We start from the raw sequence: 19,615 nt of genomic DNA, 5'->3' as shown, positions 1-19,615 counted from the left end.
AGTCATGGTACCAATATTATATTTTTTGTGTGAACCATGTTCAAATCATCTATGACTTTGTTGCTCTTCACAATCAAGTTTAGATATTTTTGGATGATTTGGACATGATGTGTGAAAAATGCTAATATCGGTGCTAGGACCTGGTTGGGATTGGTGCCACAAATGCTTAAACATTGGCATTTGGAAACAGTCCCAGGGAAATAAGACCAAAGCATGGCATGGATTAGCTTGTCCCATAGACTGCTTACAGGTTAAGGAAACCAATGTGTCCTTTGGTAATTTGGATGAGCTATCCCTTAATTATCTAAAAGCTGGTGTTACCACGATCCCAAGCAATTGTTAACAAGTAAACATGGCTATGACTAGCTCCTGACTAAAGCCAGTGTAAAGTGTACTGGCTTGCGTTCCATTGACCTGCTATGCACTGTCTGCATGCTGTTGCACCTTGGGTATCTGTGCTTTAGCAGACAGCAAATTAATCCATGCTTTTGTCACTTCTAGGTTAGACTACTGCAATGCTCTACTTTCCGGCTACCCGGATAAAGAACTAAATAAACTTCAGTTAGTGCTAAATACGGCTGCTAGAATCCTGACTAGAACCCAAAGAATTGATCATATTACTCCAGTGCTAGCCTCCCTCCACTGGCTTCCTGTCAAAGCAAGGGCTGATTTCAAGGTTTTACTGCTAACCTACAAAGCATTACATGGGCTTGCTCCTACCTATCTCTCTGATTTGGTCCTGCCCTACATACCTACATGTACGCTACGGTCACAAGACGCAGGCTTCCTAATTGTCCCTAGAATTTCTAAGCAAACAGCTGGAGGCAAGGCTTTCTCCTATAGAGCTCCATTTTTATGGAACGGTCTGTCTACCCATGTCAGAGACGCAAACTCGGTCTCAACCTTTAAGTCTTTACTGAAGACTCATCTCTTCAGTGGGTAATATGATTGAGGGTAGTCTGGCCCAGGAGTGGGAAGGTGAACGGAAAGGCTCTGGAGCAACGAACCGCCCTTGCTGTCTCTGCCTGGCCGGTTCCCCTCTTTCCACTGGGATTCTCTGCCTCTAACCCTATTACAGGGGCTGAATCACTGGGGCTCTCTCATACCGTCCCTGGGAGGGGTGTGTCACCTGAGTGGGTTGAGTCACTGATGTGATCATCCTGTCTGGGTTGGCGCCCCCCCCTTGGGTTGTGCCGTGGCGGAGATCTTTGTGGGCTATACTCAGCCTTGTCTCAGGATGGTAAGTTGGTGGTTGAAGATATCCCTCTAGTGGTGTGGGGGCTGTGCTTTGGCAAAGTGGGTGGGGTTATATCCTTCCTGTTTGGCCCTGTCCGGGGGTGTCCTCGGATGGGGCCACAGTGTCTCCTGACCCCTCCTGTCTCAGGCTCCAGTATTTATGCTGCAGTAGTTTATGTGTCGGGGGGCTAGAGTCAGTTTGTTATATCTGGAGTACTTCTCCTGTCCTATTCGGTGTCCTGTGTGAATTTAAGTGTGCTCTCTCTAATTCTCTCTTTCTCTCTTTCTTTCTCTCTCTCGGAGGACCTGAGCCCTAGGACCATGCCTCAGGACTACCTGACATGATGACTCCTTGCTGTCCCCAGTCCACCTGGCTGTGCTGCTGCTCCAGTTTCAACTGTTCTGCCTTATTATTATTGGACCATGCTGGTCATTTATGAACTTTTGAACATCTTGGCCTTGTTCTGTTATAATCTCCACCCGTCACAGCCAGAAGAGGACTGGCCACCCCACATAGCCTGGTTCCTCTCTAGGTTTCTTCCTAGGTTTTGGCCTTTCTAGGGAGTTTTTCCTAGCCACCGTGCTTCTACACCTGCATTGCTTGCTGTTTGGGGTTTTAGGCTGGGTTTCTGTACAGCACTTTGAGATATCAGCTGATGTACGAAGGGCTATATAAATACATTTGATTTGGATTTGATTTGATTTGAGCAGCATTCAGAGTCAGAGAGTGGTAGTCTTTAACAAGCTATTAGGCTGTACCCCAAATCCTCAGTTTCACAGTTATACAGAGCTCTCAATAACTTAATGAGGGGGCCTATTCTGTTCTCTACCTCCATGTGACAATTCCCTTTGTCCACAATTCACAAACAGTTTTCACTGTATAAACGGTTTTCACTGTATAAACGGTTTTCACTGAATGTGGACTTTAGGGAACATAATGGATATATATGAAGCTGAAAACCAATTTGATCTGTGTTAAATAAAACAGAAGGATATAGTGTGCAGCAGGGAGGATGAGGCAGCAACTGCCTGCTGGTGTCTCAATCCTAGAGAGAACAGAAGTATTGATTAGCTCTGGGCCAACATGAGAGGGGAGGTTGGATCCTGTATGGCAGTAAGTGGATTCTGTATCAGAGAATGCAATGAAAACAATAAAGAGCAGCATCTGTACTCAACCTTGTTTTAGCAGACTGCAATGAAGTGGATGGATTGGTTTGTTTGTGAGTGATTTACTGACTGACTAAGAGTCTGTGTAAGTGTACATATGAAGAGTTTCACTCCAAAACACTATATACTGTTTCCACTTTCAGAAATGTTGGTAAATGAGTTTCTATTGTTTAAAGAAATTATGAAAGAGATTGGTGTGTTTTTTCACTATCTTATCAAGGCATGGGGTTGTTCAATGACAGACACACATTTGTTTAATTTAAAATCTATCACATTATGGTTTCATTTCAGAGAGGCAAATAATCATGTTTTTTTTCACTCTTAGACAAATAATTAGTACTGCTAGCTTTTACACAGTAGGTTTTACACAGTCAATTGTAACAAATAGCTAAACATTTTATAAAGAAATGTACAAATTATACATTTGTGACATCAATATTATTATTATTATTATTTTAAATAATTCAATACAGTAATATGAGCTCTGTATGTAAAAAAAAGAATGGGCCCTCAAATCCTAAAAAGGTTCTACAGCTGTACCACTGAGAGCACCGCCCTCGATTGCATGGCACTGCAGAGGGTTGTGCGGACAGCCCAGTACATCCCTGGAGCCGAGCTCCCTGCCATCCAGGACCTCTATATCAGGCACTATGAAAAGAAGGCCCAGGAAAATTGTCAAAGACCCCAACCACCCAAGCCATAGACTATTTTCTCTGCTACAGCACAGCAAGAGGTACTGGTGCATCAAGTCCAACACCAACAGGTTCTTGATCAGCTTTCATCCCCGAGAAATACGACTGATAAATAGCTAACACTATAGCTACATGGACTATCTGAGTGTACCTAGTATCTTTATTGACCTTTTATTTCAATATTTGCACTGTCTCTTTGCACACTAACATGGCCCTACACACACACACACACACACACACACACACACACACACACACACACACACACACACACACACACACACACACACACACACACACACACACACACACACACACACACACACACACACACACACACACACACACACACACACTCCATCATTTGCTCACTCACACATAATATGCAGATACATTTATATTGACTCTACACACCTGCACACCCACTCACATACAACCTGCTGCTACTCTGTTAATCTTATATCCTGTTGCCTAGTCCTCTTACCCCTATACTGTACATATCCACCTCCATCACTCCAGTATTCCTGCACATGTAAATATGTTATTGGAACTGACTTTTTAAATATTTTATGTATATAGTATGCTTATTTACGTAATTACTTTATTGTGTATTTCATATTTCCTATTCTTACTTTGCATGTGTTTTTTCTAGTAATACATTGTTATTGATTATTACATTGTTGGGTTTTGAGTTCGCAAGAAAGGCATTTCACTGTACTTGAAAACATTTACATTTGACATTTTTGTCATTCAGCAGATGCTCATCCAGGGCGACTTAATGTAAGTACATTCATCTTAAGATAGCTAGGTGAGACAACCACATATCAGAGTCAAATATTTTGGATAAGAACATTTAATTCCAGTTAAACAATGGATATATAGCGTTTTGCAGAAAAAACACATTTTCAGACATAAATCTCTAATTACAATAATATTTTACAGTAATATTTTACACACACATGAAGGAACCCATAAGCAATCATTACTGATGAAAAAAACTCAATCTGAAAAATTGGTGGATGTAGCGTTTTGGAAATAAACTCTTCATGTGCACATGTGTGTTTGACTGAGTGTGTGTGTGTACGTGCATGCAGTGTTTGCATTCTTGTAGAAAGGAATATAAAACAGCAAACAGTATTAGAGACTATCTTGTCTGCTAGCCCTTTTACCCACCAGAGCAGACTCTCATTCTCTAACCTCCACTGTCTCTCTTCATTCCTTAATAAATTACATTCGCCATAATGTCAGTCAACATAATATAATCACAGCAGAAAATCATCTGCTTCCATCAATTTAAATAAAGAGCCGTGAAAGCAGTGAGCAGAAAGTATGGCCTGGCATCTATGCTCTGTGGGTAGGCCTATCATACACTGTGCTACACTGGTAGTCAAGCAGTGAAAATTACATCTTTAATCAAAATCAATTCAATGTATTATCCACTACCTTACGGAAGATGTGTTAGGATAATCTTTCCGTGAATCTCAATCCCAGGGTATCTATGATCTAAACTGTATGATTACCCTGGTGAGGACAGTGGTTTTCAGAGGTTGTGGAGCATATGGCAAGCATCTTATCCAGAGTAAAGCCACAGGCATTTTCATTTTCAAATTAGCATTTTGATAAAATGCTGAAATCAGATAAAAGATGATGTTCTTGTGTCCAGGCTCTTTTCACTATATTGACTCATTTTGTCAACACAAAAAGGCAAGAGGGCTTCAACAGTCTTCAATTGGCAACTCATTGATTCTTGCTCTGAAACCAGTGCCATCACCATGTCTAGAAAAGAAAATAATTAGATACAAGCTGACAAAATGCTATTGCTATCACGTTCAAAATGTTACACTTGTGGTAGATGCTATCCAACACAGTAGAAGTTTGTCATTTCTAAATAAAGCTATTCATCAGCATACATTGGCACATGCTGATGTTACTAATATCCCTAGGCATGCCATGAATGAAGTTGTATTGCATTGTATTGCATCACCATCATTAACAAACAACAGAGGGTTCAATAGGCTGCTACTCCACTGTGATATTAGCATGAGAGCGAAATGAATGGGGAAAGAGGAGGAGGCATTAAAGTTGGAATCCTTAATGGTGAAACAGCCACGTTCGTTTGTGATATTATATCAACAATGAAGTTACTGCAAACAACGAACACAGTTTTTTCCCTTCGGAGATAACCCTGCAAAGTGTGACAGAAGAGCACAATATGTACTGAACTTTTTTTTTTTACCATGTCGCACCACCAGTGATGACCAGTCATTCAGAGAGGTTCGTGATGTTCTCTTGTTGCACCGTGATTGGCTCAGTGTTCTGTTGCTCATGGGGACACTACGTCACCACAACATCTATGAAGTGCATCTTAGAAGTGCCCATCTGAGGCGGCTCAAGGTCATTGGCCACAGATAAAATTACGTTAAATCACGTTATATCTACAGTAGCTTTGATTGGACTTTCAAAATCTTAGCTATCAAGCTAGCAGTCATCATAATGAATCAAGTCGACAATCTACTGGAAAATCATTTCAATCCTTGTCATATGAAGAGAAGTAATGAAGAGAAATTATAGATAAAACGTATTGGTGCTCATCGGCCATTGGATATAAACATTACACAACAAGTTTGAAATCGCAAATTCAACAATGAATGGTTTGGAAGACATCAGATTGCATTGCAAAGCAATCACTAGCCTGCTATTCAGTGGAGTGGGTGTGTGGTCCCAAGTCTGGGTTTAAGGGTCCAAGCTTAAAAGGATAAACATTCAACATTGGCAATGCTGTCAATCCAGCATGACCTCTGCTGCGCTCAAAACAACTGGAAACTCGGAACTGCGAAATCTGACTTCTGAGTTAAAGACAACTGGGAACTCCGAAAAAAAGAGCTCTGACAGTCATCCAACTCAGAATTGCAAGTCTGGAACTCAGGACTCTTTCTAGAGCTCATGATTCGACCTTGTTTTTTTCAGAGTTTATAGAGAATGGCAGACTTTGATGACAAAATTAGCCTACGAAGGACTGCAGCGCCACCTTCCAGTTCAAGTGAGCATAGCACAAGGCAAAGGGGAAAACCTAGTCAGTTGTCCAACTGAATGTATTCAATTGAAATGTGTCTTCTGAATCAGAGAGGTGCGGGGGGCTACCTTAATCGACATCCACATCTTCGTCGCCCAGAAAATAGGGGGTTCTTCGGCGCACCCTGCCTTGCTCAGTGGCAGGACAACAGATTTTTACCTTGTCAGCTCGGGGATTCGGTTACTGGCCCGACACTCCAACCACTAGGCTACCTGCCGCCTTGAATGGAAAAATGTATTGTATACTGTTGAACAAATTATGTAATATGCCAGGGAGATATGTTCAGTGCCTACGGAAAAATCCAGACCCCTTGACCTTTTCCACATTTTGTTATGTTACGGCCTTATTCTAAAATGTATTAAATAGTTTTTCCCTCTTCAATCTACACACAATACCCCATAATGAGAAACAAAAACAGGTTTTTAGACATTTTTGTGAATTAAACCCCCCCCCCCCCCCCAGAAATATCACATTACATAAGTATTCAGACCCTTTACTCAGTACTTTGTTGAAGCTCTTTTGGCAGCGATTACAGCACCAAGTCTTCTTGGGTATGACGTTACAAGCTTGGCACACCTATATTTGGGGAGTTTCTCCCATTCTTCTCTGCAGATCATCTCAAGCTCTGTCAGGTGTGTGCTGATCCATATTGACGTGTGTGCCGTTCCAAATCATGTCCAATCAATTGAATTTCCCACATGTGGACTCCAGTCAAGTTGTAGAAACATCTCAAGGATGATCAATGGAAACAGAATGCACCTAAGCTCAATTTTGAGTCTCATAGCAAATGCTTAAGTAAATAAGGGTTTTGATTTCATAGCTGTTTTTTTATTTGTAATACATTTGAAAGAAATTCTGAAAACCTGTTTTTACTTTGTCATTATGGGTTATTGTGTGTCGATTGCTAAAATATTTTTTTTAATCCATTTTAGAATAAGGTGCAATGTAACAAAATGTGGAAAGAGTCAAGGGGTCTGAATACTTTTTGAGGGCACTGTATACTGTAGCTAAGAAAGTAATACTAAGTGTATGTTGTGTAGTAAGCTGTTAGGAGCCAATGTGCCTCAACCTAATAATTTGTTCCCTTTTCCACTCATAATTTTGCCTACTGTTCTGACTTGATGGTGCACATGTAGCCTATAGCCTGTTTTAGAGAAATGTAATTATAAAATATTGTCAGGGCTTTCGTTGTCTGCTTATATGCACTCTTTATTTATCCTACGGTTTACCTACTGTAAGGATGGCCCATGTTCTGAATTCTGTTGCTCTGCTGAACAAATCGTTATATTGACAACTGTATGTCCATCCTAGTTAGCTCATTAATGTCTTTATCGAAATTACGGATGGCGTCTTATCTACTCGTCGTCCCCTTATGTCATAGTTTGTCCATCTCAGTTGACAGTAGAAACCACATTTGTTTAAGCAGGTCAGCCATATCAGCTATGTTTTTTAAAAGGCAATAAATGAACTTTTTCGCTGCCAGACAAGGCTCTGCTGATAGCCAGGTGTAGCAATAGGAAGGTGTTGGGACTGCTGTTGGGACAGCTTTATGTAGGCCCTAACAGTTTGTGGGCACCGTTCGTCACCATTATAGTGTAATTCATGTACTGTTTATTGTTGTGTTGTGTAGTGTAGTGGCTTTGCTGGCATGCATCAAACATTTTGGGTGGGAGTTTGCCCCACCAAGATTTACAGGCTAAAATCACCACTCCACACAACGCTCCTCAGCTCGGCAACAAAGACAATAACAACGCTTGTGGGGCTGACAGCGGTGCTGTTTCCCCCTACTGCGGATCCCATCTTTAATGATGAGAACTGATTCAGCTTGCCGAGGGAGAAGAGCGAACATGATTGAGTTTGCTTGAACTGGGCAGGCAGATGATCAGATTAGGGAATTCCTACACTGTCTTTCTGCACCCCTCCAGAAATAGACGTTGCCTGCCGCAACATAACACCAGCCAGCCAGTCAGGCACTGGTGGTTTGGACATGGGGGACGTTCTAAGAAAATGCTCAGTGACATGATCTTCGTCAGACAGAATGTTATTATTATTATTTTTTTTAACCCTTATTTTACCTGGTAAGATTGTCTGTGAACACATTCTTACTTACAGCAACGACCTGTGGATTCGTTACAGGGAAGAGGAGTGGGGGATGAATGAGCTAATTGGATGCTGGGGATGATTAGGTGGCCATGATGGTATGAGGGCCAAGTTGAGAATTTAGCCAAGACATCAGGGTTAACACCCCTACTCTTACGATTAGTGTCAAGTGATCTTTAGTGACCACAGAGTCAGGGCACTCGTTTAACGTCGCATCCGAAAGATGGCCCCCTACACTGGGAAATGTCCACAATCCCTGTCCTGGGGTATTGGGATATACAAAAAAATACACCAGAGGAAAGAGTGCCTCCTATTGGCCCTCCGACAACACTTTCCGCAGCATCTGGTGTGCCATCCAGGGACCAACCAGGACCAACCCTGCTTAGTTTCAGAAGCAAGCCAACAGTGGGATGCAGGGTGGTATGCAGCTGACGAATCTATGGATGGAGGACAGGGGGAGTTAACCATTAAACTAAGCACAATAATACAACTGCTCCTCCTAGTCCAGCGGCTGTACCCTTTTCATATTGAATCCATGTATAGTATAATATCAAGGAAGTGTTATGTTACGTACACTGTAATATGGATAACTGTTGGCTGTCATTTGGCAGCAACAGATGGGGAGAGTAACAGTGTGCTATATATAGGAGAGTATTCTTATCCCTCAGAGTCCCAAGATAATCAGTAATGACATGGAAATCAAAAGCTGTGAAGCAGCAGTCAGACATGTAAGAATCATCACAACTCTCTGCAGTGTCAACCACATCATCTCAGTCATTTCATATTGCTAGTTGAATCTGAAGGAGAAAAATCATGGAATCAGAATTTCATATTAGCTTCCAGGACACTAATCAGAAATCAATCAGCTGCACTGAACAGAAAGCCCAGATCATTGAGTATGTCACGACTTCTGCTGAAGTCAGCCCCTCTCCTTGTTCGGGCGACGTTCGTCGATCGACGTCACCGGCTATCTAGCCATCGCTGCTCCATTTTTCGTATATCCATTTGTCTTGTCTTGTTTCCATACACACCTGGTTTACATTTCCCCAATCAATCTACTTGTATTTAACCCTCTGTTTCCCATCATGTTTTGTGTGTAATTGTTTTCATGTTAGGTGGTGTTAGTTTACGTGCTCTACTTTTATGTTCTGTTTTTTGAGCGTGTTTGTTTTATGTGGTGCTCTCGTTTTTGGAAATATAATAAAAGTTTGCCTGTTCATTGTATCTGCTCTCCTACACTTGACTTCGTCTCCAATACACCATCCTGACAGAGTAAAACTCAAGGTTACTTTCGTTACCCCGGTTCTCTAATATTATGAAGTGAAGGGCGGTGGGTGGAAAGTCACAAGCTCAATTGTAATAGTCGCTGACCATAGGCATAAAAGCAGGGTTGGGCAACATGGAAGCCTTGGAAAAACCTGGGGCAAACCTTAGGCACGAATGGTGAACTGACAGTTCATGCAGCTCACTCACTTTGCGGTCCTACAAAAAGCATAAAACCTCAGATACAGAGCATTGGTAATGAATTATCTGTTTTTGGGCATGCAGTAGCCCCGAGACAAGCGGGTGGGTACAGCCTCAGTGCTCACAGTAAACGCACCCAGGAAGTTGCATAGAATTTTCACAACGTTCAAGTTTGCGCTCAGAAAACCTGAAATTTGCTCAGTGCCCCATTTTTTTGGAGGTAACATTGGCTGGCACTCTAGATAGTCTCAATGACTCCAAGAGGCAACCCTGTCATATCCAGATTTAACCTCTCACGGACCAGGCCCAGAGGGTTATGGTGTCCAGGTGAGGGTGGAAAATATCAGTTTGCTTGGGTCAAAAGATCCCTGCGTTGCCAGGGCTTGTCGTACAGCAAGAGAACGATCTGCCTGGCAATCGAGGCATTTCCTCATTTTGAATAGATTGGGGTGTATGAGGGTTAGAGGAGGAAAAGAGTAAAGCAGCACCCTCAGCCAAGAGTGTGCCAGCGAATAGCGGGCAGTCCACGTTTTCATACAATGCGAAGAGACATTTATCCGGTAGCATCAAAACAGATTGGTAGGCTAGCAGGGTTGAGTTGGTTGGCCACTCTACCACTGGTGGCTTGCCGAGGCCCAGCTCTTCCATGTATTTGACATTCATGTTGGCAAAAAGTCTGTCTCAGTTACGTTTGGCTTCTGCCACGCAAGTTGGGATGGCTGGGAGGAGTTGCTTGCCTGGGACGGTGTGAGGGGAGTTTCCTCCTGTCCTACTAGTCAGTGTAACGAACAAAAGCGTGTCTCTCGACTGATAAGCAGTGAAGCTAGGACGGTCAGTCTAGTAGTGGGGAGAAATTTGTGCTTTTGAGGTCCGTTTTGTTTCAGTTCAATTATTTAAAAAATGACGATTTCGGTTTTGATCCATTTTTTATTATGTGTGTTGAATGCTGTAACAACACAGAATAAAATAATGAATGAAAGACTGCCCATTACTACTTATCACTTATTAACCATCATTCATTCACATTACTTTACTTTAATACAATATTTCATTTGTTGTGTATATTGCATTAAATTGATGACTTGATTATTATTACAACATACAGGAAGTCCTTCTGCTCACCCGACCTAGAATTCCTTACATTCAAATGCCTGCCATATTATCTCCCAAGAGAACTCTTGTCCGTTATAGTCACAGCTGTGTATATACCCCCTCAAGCAGACATCCCGACGACCCTCAAGGAACCTCACTGGACTCTATGTAAACTGGAAACCATATGTCCTGTGGCTGCATTTATTGTAGCTGGGGATTTTAACAAAGCAAATTTGAAAACAAGGCTACCTAAATTCTATCAGCATATTAATTGCAGCACTCGCTTGGGCAATACACTTGATCGCTGGTAATTCCGCGATGCATACACGGCCCTCCCTCGCCCTCCCTTTGACAAATCCAACCACGACAACATCTTGCTCCTACCGTCTTATAGGCAGAAACTCAAACAGGATGTACCCGTGACTAGAACCATTCAATGCTGGTCTGACCAATCGGAATCCACGCTTCAAGATTGTTTTGATCACGTGAACTGGGAAATGTTCCGGGTAGCCTCAGGTAATAACATTGATCTATACGCTGACTCGGTGAGTGAGTTTATAAGGAAGTGCATTGGATATGTTGTACCCACTGTTACAATTAAAACCTACCATAACCAGAAATTGTGGATAGATGGTGGCATTCACACAAAACTGAAGGTGCGAACCACCTCATTTAACCATGGAAAGAGGACTGGGAAATGGCCGAATATACACAGTGAAGTTATTCCCTCCGCAAGACAATCAAACTAGTGAAATGTTGGTATAGGGACAAAGTGGAGTTGCAATTCAACGGCTCAGACACGAGACGTATGTTGCAGGGTCTACAGGAAATCACGGACTACAAAAAGAAAACCAACCACGTTACGGACACCAACTTCTCGCTTCCAGACAAATGAAACACCTTCTTTACCCACTTTGAGAAAAATACAATGCCACCGTCGCGGCCCGCTAACAAGGACTGCGTCCCCTCCCCTTTCCTTCTCCGTGGCTGACGTGAGTAAGACATTTAAATGTGTTAACCCACGCAAGGCTGCTGGTCCAGACAGCATCACTAGCCGCGTCCTCAGAGCATGTGCAGACAAGCTGGCTGGTGTGTTTAAGGACATATTCAATATTCAATCGCAATCACACTGCACACTGCCCTATCCCATCTGGACATAAGGAATATGTAAGAATGCTGTTCGTTGACTACAGTTCATCATTCAACACCAAAGTACCCTCCAAGATCATGATTAAGCTGGAGGCCCTGGGTCTCAACCCCGCCCTGTGCAATTGGTTCCTGGACTTTCTGACGGGCCGTCCCCAGGTGTTGAAGGTAGGAAACAACATCTCCACTTCGCTGACCCTCAACATTGGGACCCCACAAGGGTGCGTGCTCAGCCCCCTCCTGTTCTCCCTGTTCATCCATGACTGCGTGGCCATGCACGCCCCCAACTCAATCATCAAGTTTGGTGATAACACAACAGTAGTGGGCTTGATTACCACCAACTACAGAGCCTACAGAGCCTACAGAGAAGAGGTGAGGGCACTCGGAGTGTGATGTCAGGAAAACAACCTCTCACTCAACGTCAACAAAACAAAGGAGATGATTGTGTACTTCAGGAAACAGCTGTGGGAGCACCCCCCTATCCACATCAAAGGGACAGTATTGGAGAAGGTAAGTTTTTCGGCATACACATCACAGACTAACTGAAATGGTCCACACAGACACACAGGAGACTGAAGAAATTTGGCTTGTCACCTAAAACCCTGACAAACCTTTACAGATGGACAATCGAGAGTATCCTGTTGGGCTGTATCACCGCCTGGTATGGCAACTGCACCGCACTCAACTGCAAGGCACTCCAGACGGTGCCGTAGTCTGCACAATGCATCACCGGTGGCAATCTACCTGCCCTCAAAGACACCTACAGCACCTGATGTCACATGAAGGCTCAAAAAATCATCAAGGACAACTACCATCCGAGCCACTGCCTGTTCACCCTGCTACCATCCAGAAGGCCATCCAGAAGGCATGTGCATCAAAGCTGCGACCGAGAGACTGAAAAACAGCTTCTATCTCAAGGCCATCAGACTGCTAAACAGCCATCACTAACTCAGAGAGGCTACTGCCTATATAGAGACACATATCATTGGCCACTTTAATAAATGGATCACTCGTCACTTTAAACAATGTCACTTTAATAATGTTTACATGTCTTACATTACTCATCTCATATGTATATATACTGTACCTTATACCATCTATGCCACTCATCCATATTCATATATCCATATATGTACATATTCTTATTCCTCCCTTTAGATTTGTGTGTATTAGGTAGTTGTTGTGGAATTGTTAGATTACTTGTTAGATATTACTGCACTGTCGGAACTAGAAGCACAAGCATTTCGCTACACTCACATTAACATCTGCTAACCAATACAATTTGATTTGATTTGATTCTAAGTCATCATCTAATTTCTATAGAGCTGCAGCCTATGCTATTTGACAAAATCACTATTTTAGTAGTAAATAAGGCATACTTTTATGACTGCTGAATACCAACTATCAATCACTTAGATCATGTATTTTCAGGTAGAAGCAACTGCTCTCTATCCCTCTCAATCGCACATTCTTCTGTCTCTTCTCTTTGCCTTCATGTCTGCTCCACTGTAACCAAACGTAGCAGGTGTAAAAGAAACACACAAACCGACCGAACAAGTAGGTGCACAATGGATTATGGTCATTGTGGTTAATTACCATGTTGTCTGCACTAAACTATGCAGAATATTGGCCTGTTGAAAACTACAACTCCCTACTGCATCGCACAGTTCAGGCTTGATCTGACTCTGATCTCTAGAGAAACTGAGCAATGTGCATTGAGAAAATAATAAACAAATAAATGGAAATCAAATAATTGAACAGACTGCGGTCAATTAAGTCTTAAAAAAAAGAAAAATAACCTACATTTTGTTAATTGCTCAGCACTACGGTCTAGTCAACGTGTCATGGTAGTGGCTTGTGATAAACAAGAAAAGCTAGTTGCTAGGGTAGCTAGCTTTGCGGCGGGCTAGCCAGGTTAGCTAAGCCTTGCATAGCCAAGTCTCAGTAGCATCCGTGTGATGTTACTGAGACAAAGGGAAGAAAAAGCTGAAAAGCTAATTCTTATTCGAAGTGAAAACTTTCCTTTTGGTAAAGTCACCCAACACAAAAGACAAGATGAAAAATCTGCACTCGGAAGTGTAACCTCGCAGCACACCTGTGAACAGTTAAGCAGGAAAGCAGGTATCAAGTCATGCTGAGGAGAGCTTATATACTGTAGGTACTCTTTGTCAGGAACAAAGGTGAGAATGACCTTACGGAGGGCGAGTGGCTCCTTATCATGAGGGGAGGGGCTCATCTAATTCGCCACGCATCCAGTCTGTCTCTGACAGACATGTTTAACTGGTTCATCAAGCTTCTGAGATTCAGGTGTATCCCACATGTGAGATATTGAAATTAATAATTGAAAGAGAACCAGTTTGAACTCAGTAATATCCTAACATGCTTATAATGTCCTAACACGATTATTATCATGACACAATGGTCAATCTGTAAGCAACTGATCTAACATAGAGATAATGAGTGTAACTGATAATTCAAAAAATGGTGTCAGCATTAAATGTCTACTAGCAACATTCCAGCCCGGCCCAATCATGCCCATGTGCTTAGGATGTAATTTAGTGGGATTAGATGAAGTGGGTCCGTGGGCAGGCAGATGTTAGTAGTGAGTCAGTGGAGGGAGGTTGGCTGGGAGATTAGGAGAATGAATGACCACCTTAATGCTCTAGCCCATTCACTGAATTTAATTCCCCTACTCACTTGACACAGATACACTTCTCTATGGCTGCGTTTAGACAGGCAGCCCAATTATGATATTTTTTAAACAAATACAGTACCAGTCAAAAGGTTGGACACACCTCATTCAAGGGTTTTTCTTAATTTCACTATTTTCTACATTTGAAAATAATATTGAAGACATCAAAACTATGCAAAGCTGTCATCAAGGTAAAGGGTGGCTACTATAAATCTGAATCTAAAATATATTTTGATTTGTTTCACACTTTTTTGGTTACTATATGATTCCATATGAGTTATTTCATAGTTTTGATGTAGAAAATAGTAAAAATAAAGAAAAGCCCTCTTCAACCGATTGCTGGCCGCTCGCGCCTGCCCGTCTAGCATCACGACTCTGGACGGTTCTGATTTGTTGAGTAGAGTGTTGGAGGAGTGTCCACATATTCAACTGTACAACTACAAATACCTAAGTGTCTGGTTAGACTGTAAACTCTCCTTCCAGACTCACATTAAGCATCTCAGATCCAAAATTAAATCTAGAATCGGCTTCCTATTTCGCAACAAAGCATCCTTCACTCATGCTGCCAAACATACCCTTGTAAAACTGACTATCCTACTGATCCTTGACTTCGGCGATGTCATTTACAAAATAGCCTCCAACACTCTACTCAACAAATTGGATGCAGTCTATCACAGTGCCATCCGTTTTGTCACCAAAGCCCCATATACTACCCACTACTGCGACCTGTATGCTCTCGATGGCTGGCCCTCGCTTCACATTCGTCGCCAAACCCACTGGTTCCAGGTCATCTATAAGTCTTTGCTAGGTAAAGCCCTGCCTTATCTCAGCTCACTGGTCACCATAACAGCACCCACCCATAGCACGCACTCCAGCAGGTATATTTCACTTGTCATCCCCAAAGCCAACTCCTCCTTTGGCCGCCTCTCCTTCCAGTTCTCTGCTGCCAATGACTGGAACGAATTGCAAAAATCACTGAAGCTGGAGTCTTATATATCCCTCACCAACTTTAAGCATCAGCTGTCAGAGCAGTTTACCACCATTGCACCTACACACAGCCCATCTGTAAATAGCCCACCCAACTACCTCATCCCCATATTGTTATTATTTTTTTTGCTCCTTTGCTCCCCAATATCTCTTCTTGCACATTCATCTTCTGCACATCTATCACTCCAGTTTTTAATTGCCAAATTGTCATTATTTCGCCACTATGGCCTATTTATTGCCTTTACCTCCCTGATCTTACTACATTTGCTCACACTGTATATAGATTTTTATATTTTTATTTTATTTTATTTAACCAGGTAGGCTAGTTGAGAACAAGTTCTCATTTGCAACTGCGACCTGGCCAAGATAAAGCATAGCAGTGTGAGCAGACAACAAAGAGTTACACATGGAGTAAACAATTAACAAGTCAATAACACAGTAGAAAACATTGTTGTGTATTGACTGTACGTTTGTTTATCCCATGTGTAACTCTGTGTTGTTTGTGTCGCACTGCTTCGCTTTATCTTGGCCACGTCGCAATTGTAAATGATAACTTGTTCTCAACTGGCCTACCTGGTTAAATAAAGGTGAAATAAAAAATAAATAAATAAAAATGAGTGTGTCAAAACCTTTGACTGGTACTGTATGTCTTTCAAACAATCAGATCAGCTCTTGAACACTTGCTTTGGTACTGCCCATATGTAGCTTGTTTTGGTCGCAGGTACAGGAATGGCTAAAGATTTACATCATTTATCTGGAGCTAACTCTGCAAATAGCACTGCTGGGTGCCGTTTTGCAAGCTCCAACACAACTTTGCTATTTTGTAATTGTTTTGTTGTTTATTTGTACTCTATTTTCACAAAATGTTTCCGCTGTTATTTCTTACAACCGACAAGAAATCTTGAACATCAGAATGGCAGTTACTGACCCCAATTCCGGCTTCTACTTCAACTCATCTGCCCTGGGTTTTCTAAGTAATTCCAATCCAATTGTCGGGCTACCCAATAGGGAACACGTTACAGAGGCAAGAGGGGGGGGGGGTCCTTGTAGGATTAAGCTGAAGTGAAAACCGGCCACTTCTTCCCTCCCTTCTATTGGGTAATGTACAGTCACTTAATAATAAGATGAATGACTTACGATCACGGATTTACTAAAAACGGGACTCTTGAAACTTCAATAGTCTTTGCTTTTCAGAAACATGGCTCTCGGACAAGATACCCCCCACAGCTATCCAACTCGATGGATTCTTCATTCACCGTGTGGCCAGGGAAATTGACAGGGGGAGGGGTTTGCTTCTTCATCAACAACAACTGGTGTTCTAATTCCAGCGCGGTGGAAGTGTCGACCCACTGTTTACCCATCTTGGAATACCTGATGGTCAAATGCCGACCCTTCTGCCTCCTGAGGGAATTTTCAGCTGTTATCGTGACTGCTGTATACATTCCACCTCAGGACAATAAAAATAACAAGCTGGCACTTAATGAACTGTACAAGGCTATAAACAAGCAGGATTACCTACACCAAGTGGCTGCCTTTCTGGTTGTCGGCGATTGGCGTCCCTAAGAGACTCCAACACGAAGAGATCTCCAACACCACTAAGGGCGATAAAGTCCTGGACCACTGCTATTCTAAACACAAGCAAGCATACAAGGCCCTCTCTCACCTGCCATTCGGCAAATCAGATCATGACTCCGTACTCTTGCTTCCTCTTTACTAGCAGAAGCTGAACCAATGATTCACTCCGTTTATAAATGGTCATCAGAATCTGAGGTTATGCTACAGGACTGCGCTAATTGGATTATGTAACGAGACTCCGCCGAAAACATGGACAAGTTAACCACCTCCGTCACCGGCTACATTAGAAAATGCATTGGTGACATTGTACCCAGGGTGAAAGGGCTGAAAATAGCCCATATTAATATATGTAGCCTTAGAAATTAGGTTCATGAAATCAATAACTGGCTAACATCAGATAACATTCATAATTAGCCATTTCTGAGACTCACTTAGATAATTCATTTGATGATACATCAGTAGCAGTACAGGGAAATAACGCCTATCGAAGAGAAAGGAATGCTTATGGGGGAGGTGTTGCTGTATATATTCAGAGCCAAATCCCTGTAATGCTTAAAAAATATCTTATGTCAAGTTTTATTGAAGTGTTGCGGTTGCAGGTTCACTTGGCACATCTAAAGCCTTTTCTTTTGGGGTGTAGCTATAGCCCACCAACTGCTTACAGTCAGTATCTAAATAATATGTGTGAAATGCTTGATAGTGTATGTAATGTAAACAGAGGTCTACTTTCTTGGGGACCTGAATATTGACTGGTTTTCATTCATTATTCTTGTCCACTCAAGAGAAGAAAGTTTCTCACTGTACCCAGTGCCTGTATTCTAGTTCAGGTTATTAATCAACCCACCAGGGTGTTTACAAACACTACAGGGACAAGATCATCCACATGTGTTGATCACATTTTTACTAACACTGTAGAACTTTGTTCTAATGCTGTATCTGTACCCATTGGATGCAGTGATCACAGTATAGTGGCTATATCCAGTAAAGCCAAAGTTCCAACAGCTAGGCCTAAAATAATGTATAAGAGATCATACAAAAGATTTTGCTGTGACTCTTATGTGGATGATGTTGAAAATATTTGTTGGTCTGATGTGATTAATGAGGAGCATCCAGACGCTGCACTTTATGAATTTATGAAATTGCTTCTTCCAATTATTGATAAACATGCACCAGTTAATAAACTGACTGTTAGAACTGTTAAGGCTCCATGGATTGATGAGGAATTGAAAAACATTATGGTTGAAAAAGATGGGACAAAAGGAGTGGCAAATAAGTCTGGCTGCACATCTGACTGGCTTACTTACTGCAAATTGAGAAATTATGTGACTAAACTCAACAAAAGAAGAACAAACTGTACTATGAAGCCAAGATCAATGATATAAAGAAAGATGGAAAAAAACTTTGGAGTACTTTAAATGAAATTATTGGCAGAAAGACAAATTCAACTCCATCTTTCATCAAATCAAATGGCTTATTCGTCACAAAACCATTTGATGTTGCTAATTACTTTAATGATTATTTAATTGGCAAAGTGGGCAACTTAGGCAGGAAATTCCAACAACAAAATGTGAGCAATTGTATTCATGCATAAAAAGCAAATAATGAAAGAAAAGCATTGCAAGCTTGAATTTTGTAAAGTTAGTGTGTGAGAGGTGGAAAAATGATTGTTATCGATCAGTAATGACAAACCTCTTGCATAGACAACTTAGATGGAAAGCTACTGAGGATGGTAGCTGACTCTATGGCCACTCCTATCTGTCATATATTTCATCTGAGTCTAGAGGAAGGTGTTTGTCCTCAGGCCTGGAGTGAAGCCAAAGTAATTTTGCTACCCAAGAGTGGTAAAGCAGCCTTTACTGGTTCTAACAGCAGACTTATGAGCTTGCTGACAGCTCTTAGCAAACTGTTGGAAAAAATGGTGTTTGACTATGTGTTATGGCTTTTAAACCTCTGCCATATCGTGGATTCAGAGCTATCTATATAATACAACTTTTCTTAAATGGATTCTTCTCTAATGTCAGACATGTAAAGTGTGGTTTACCGCAGGGCAGCTCTCTAGGCCCTCTACCTCTTTCTATTTTTACCAATGACTTGTCACTGGCATTAAACAAAGCATGTGTGTCCATGTACGCTGATGATTCAACCATATACGCATCAGCAACCACAGCTAATGAAGTCACTGAAAACCTTAACAAAGAGTTGCAGTCTGTTTTGGAATGGGTGGCCAGTAATAAACTGGTCCTGAACATCTCTAAAACTAAGAGCATTGCATTTGGTACAAATCATTCCTTAAGTGCTTGACCTCAGCTGAATCTGGTAATGAATGGTGTGGCTGTTGAACAAGTTGAGGAGAATAAATTACTTGGCGTTACCTTAGATTGTAAACTGTCA

The 19,615-nt window shown here is 41.8% G+C and overlaps 1 protein-coding gene across 3 annotated transcripts in view; it reads right to left on the bottom strand.

Annotated features, from left to right (window-relative positions):
- The window catches only part of LOC109902983 (voltage-dependent R-type calcium channel subunit alpha-1E), a 105,438-nt gene that overhangs the window by 48,940 nt on the left and 36,883 nt on the right, over positions 1-19,615 (bottom strand). The gene's annotated exons all lie outside the window — the stretch shown is intronic.

This window comes from Oncorhynchus kisutch, linkage group LG13 (assembly GCF_002021735.2).
Source record: "Oncorhynchus kisutch isolate 150728-3 linkage group LG13, Okis_V2, whole genome shotgun sequence".
Classification (NCBI taxonomy): domain Eukaryota; kingdom Metazoa; phylum Chordata; class Actinopteri; order Salmoniformes; family Salmonidae; genus Oncorhynchus; species Oncorhynchus kisutch.
This window is presented reverse-complemented; position numbering and strand designations above follow the sequence as displayed.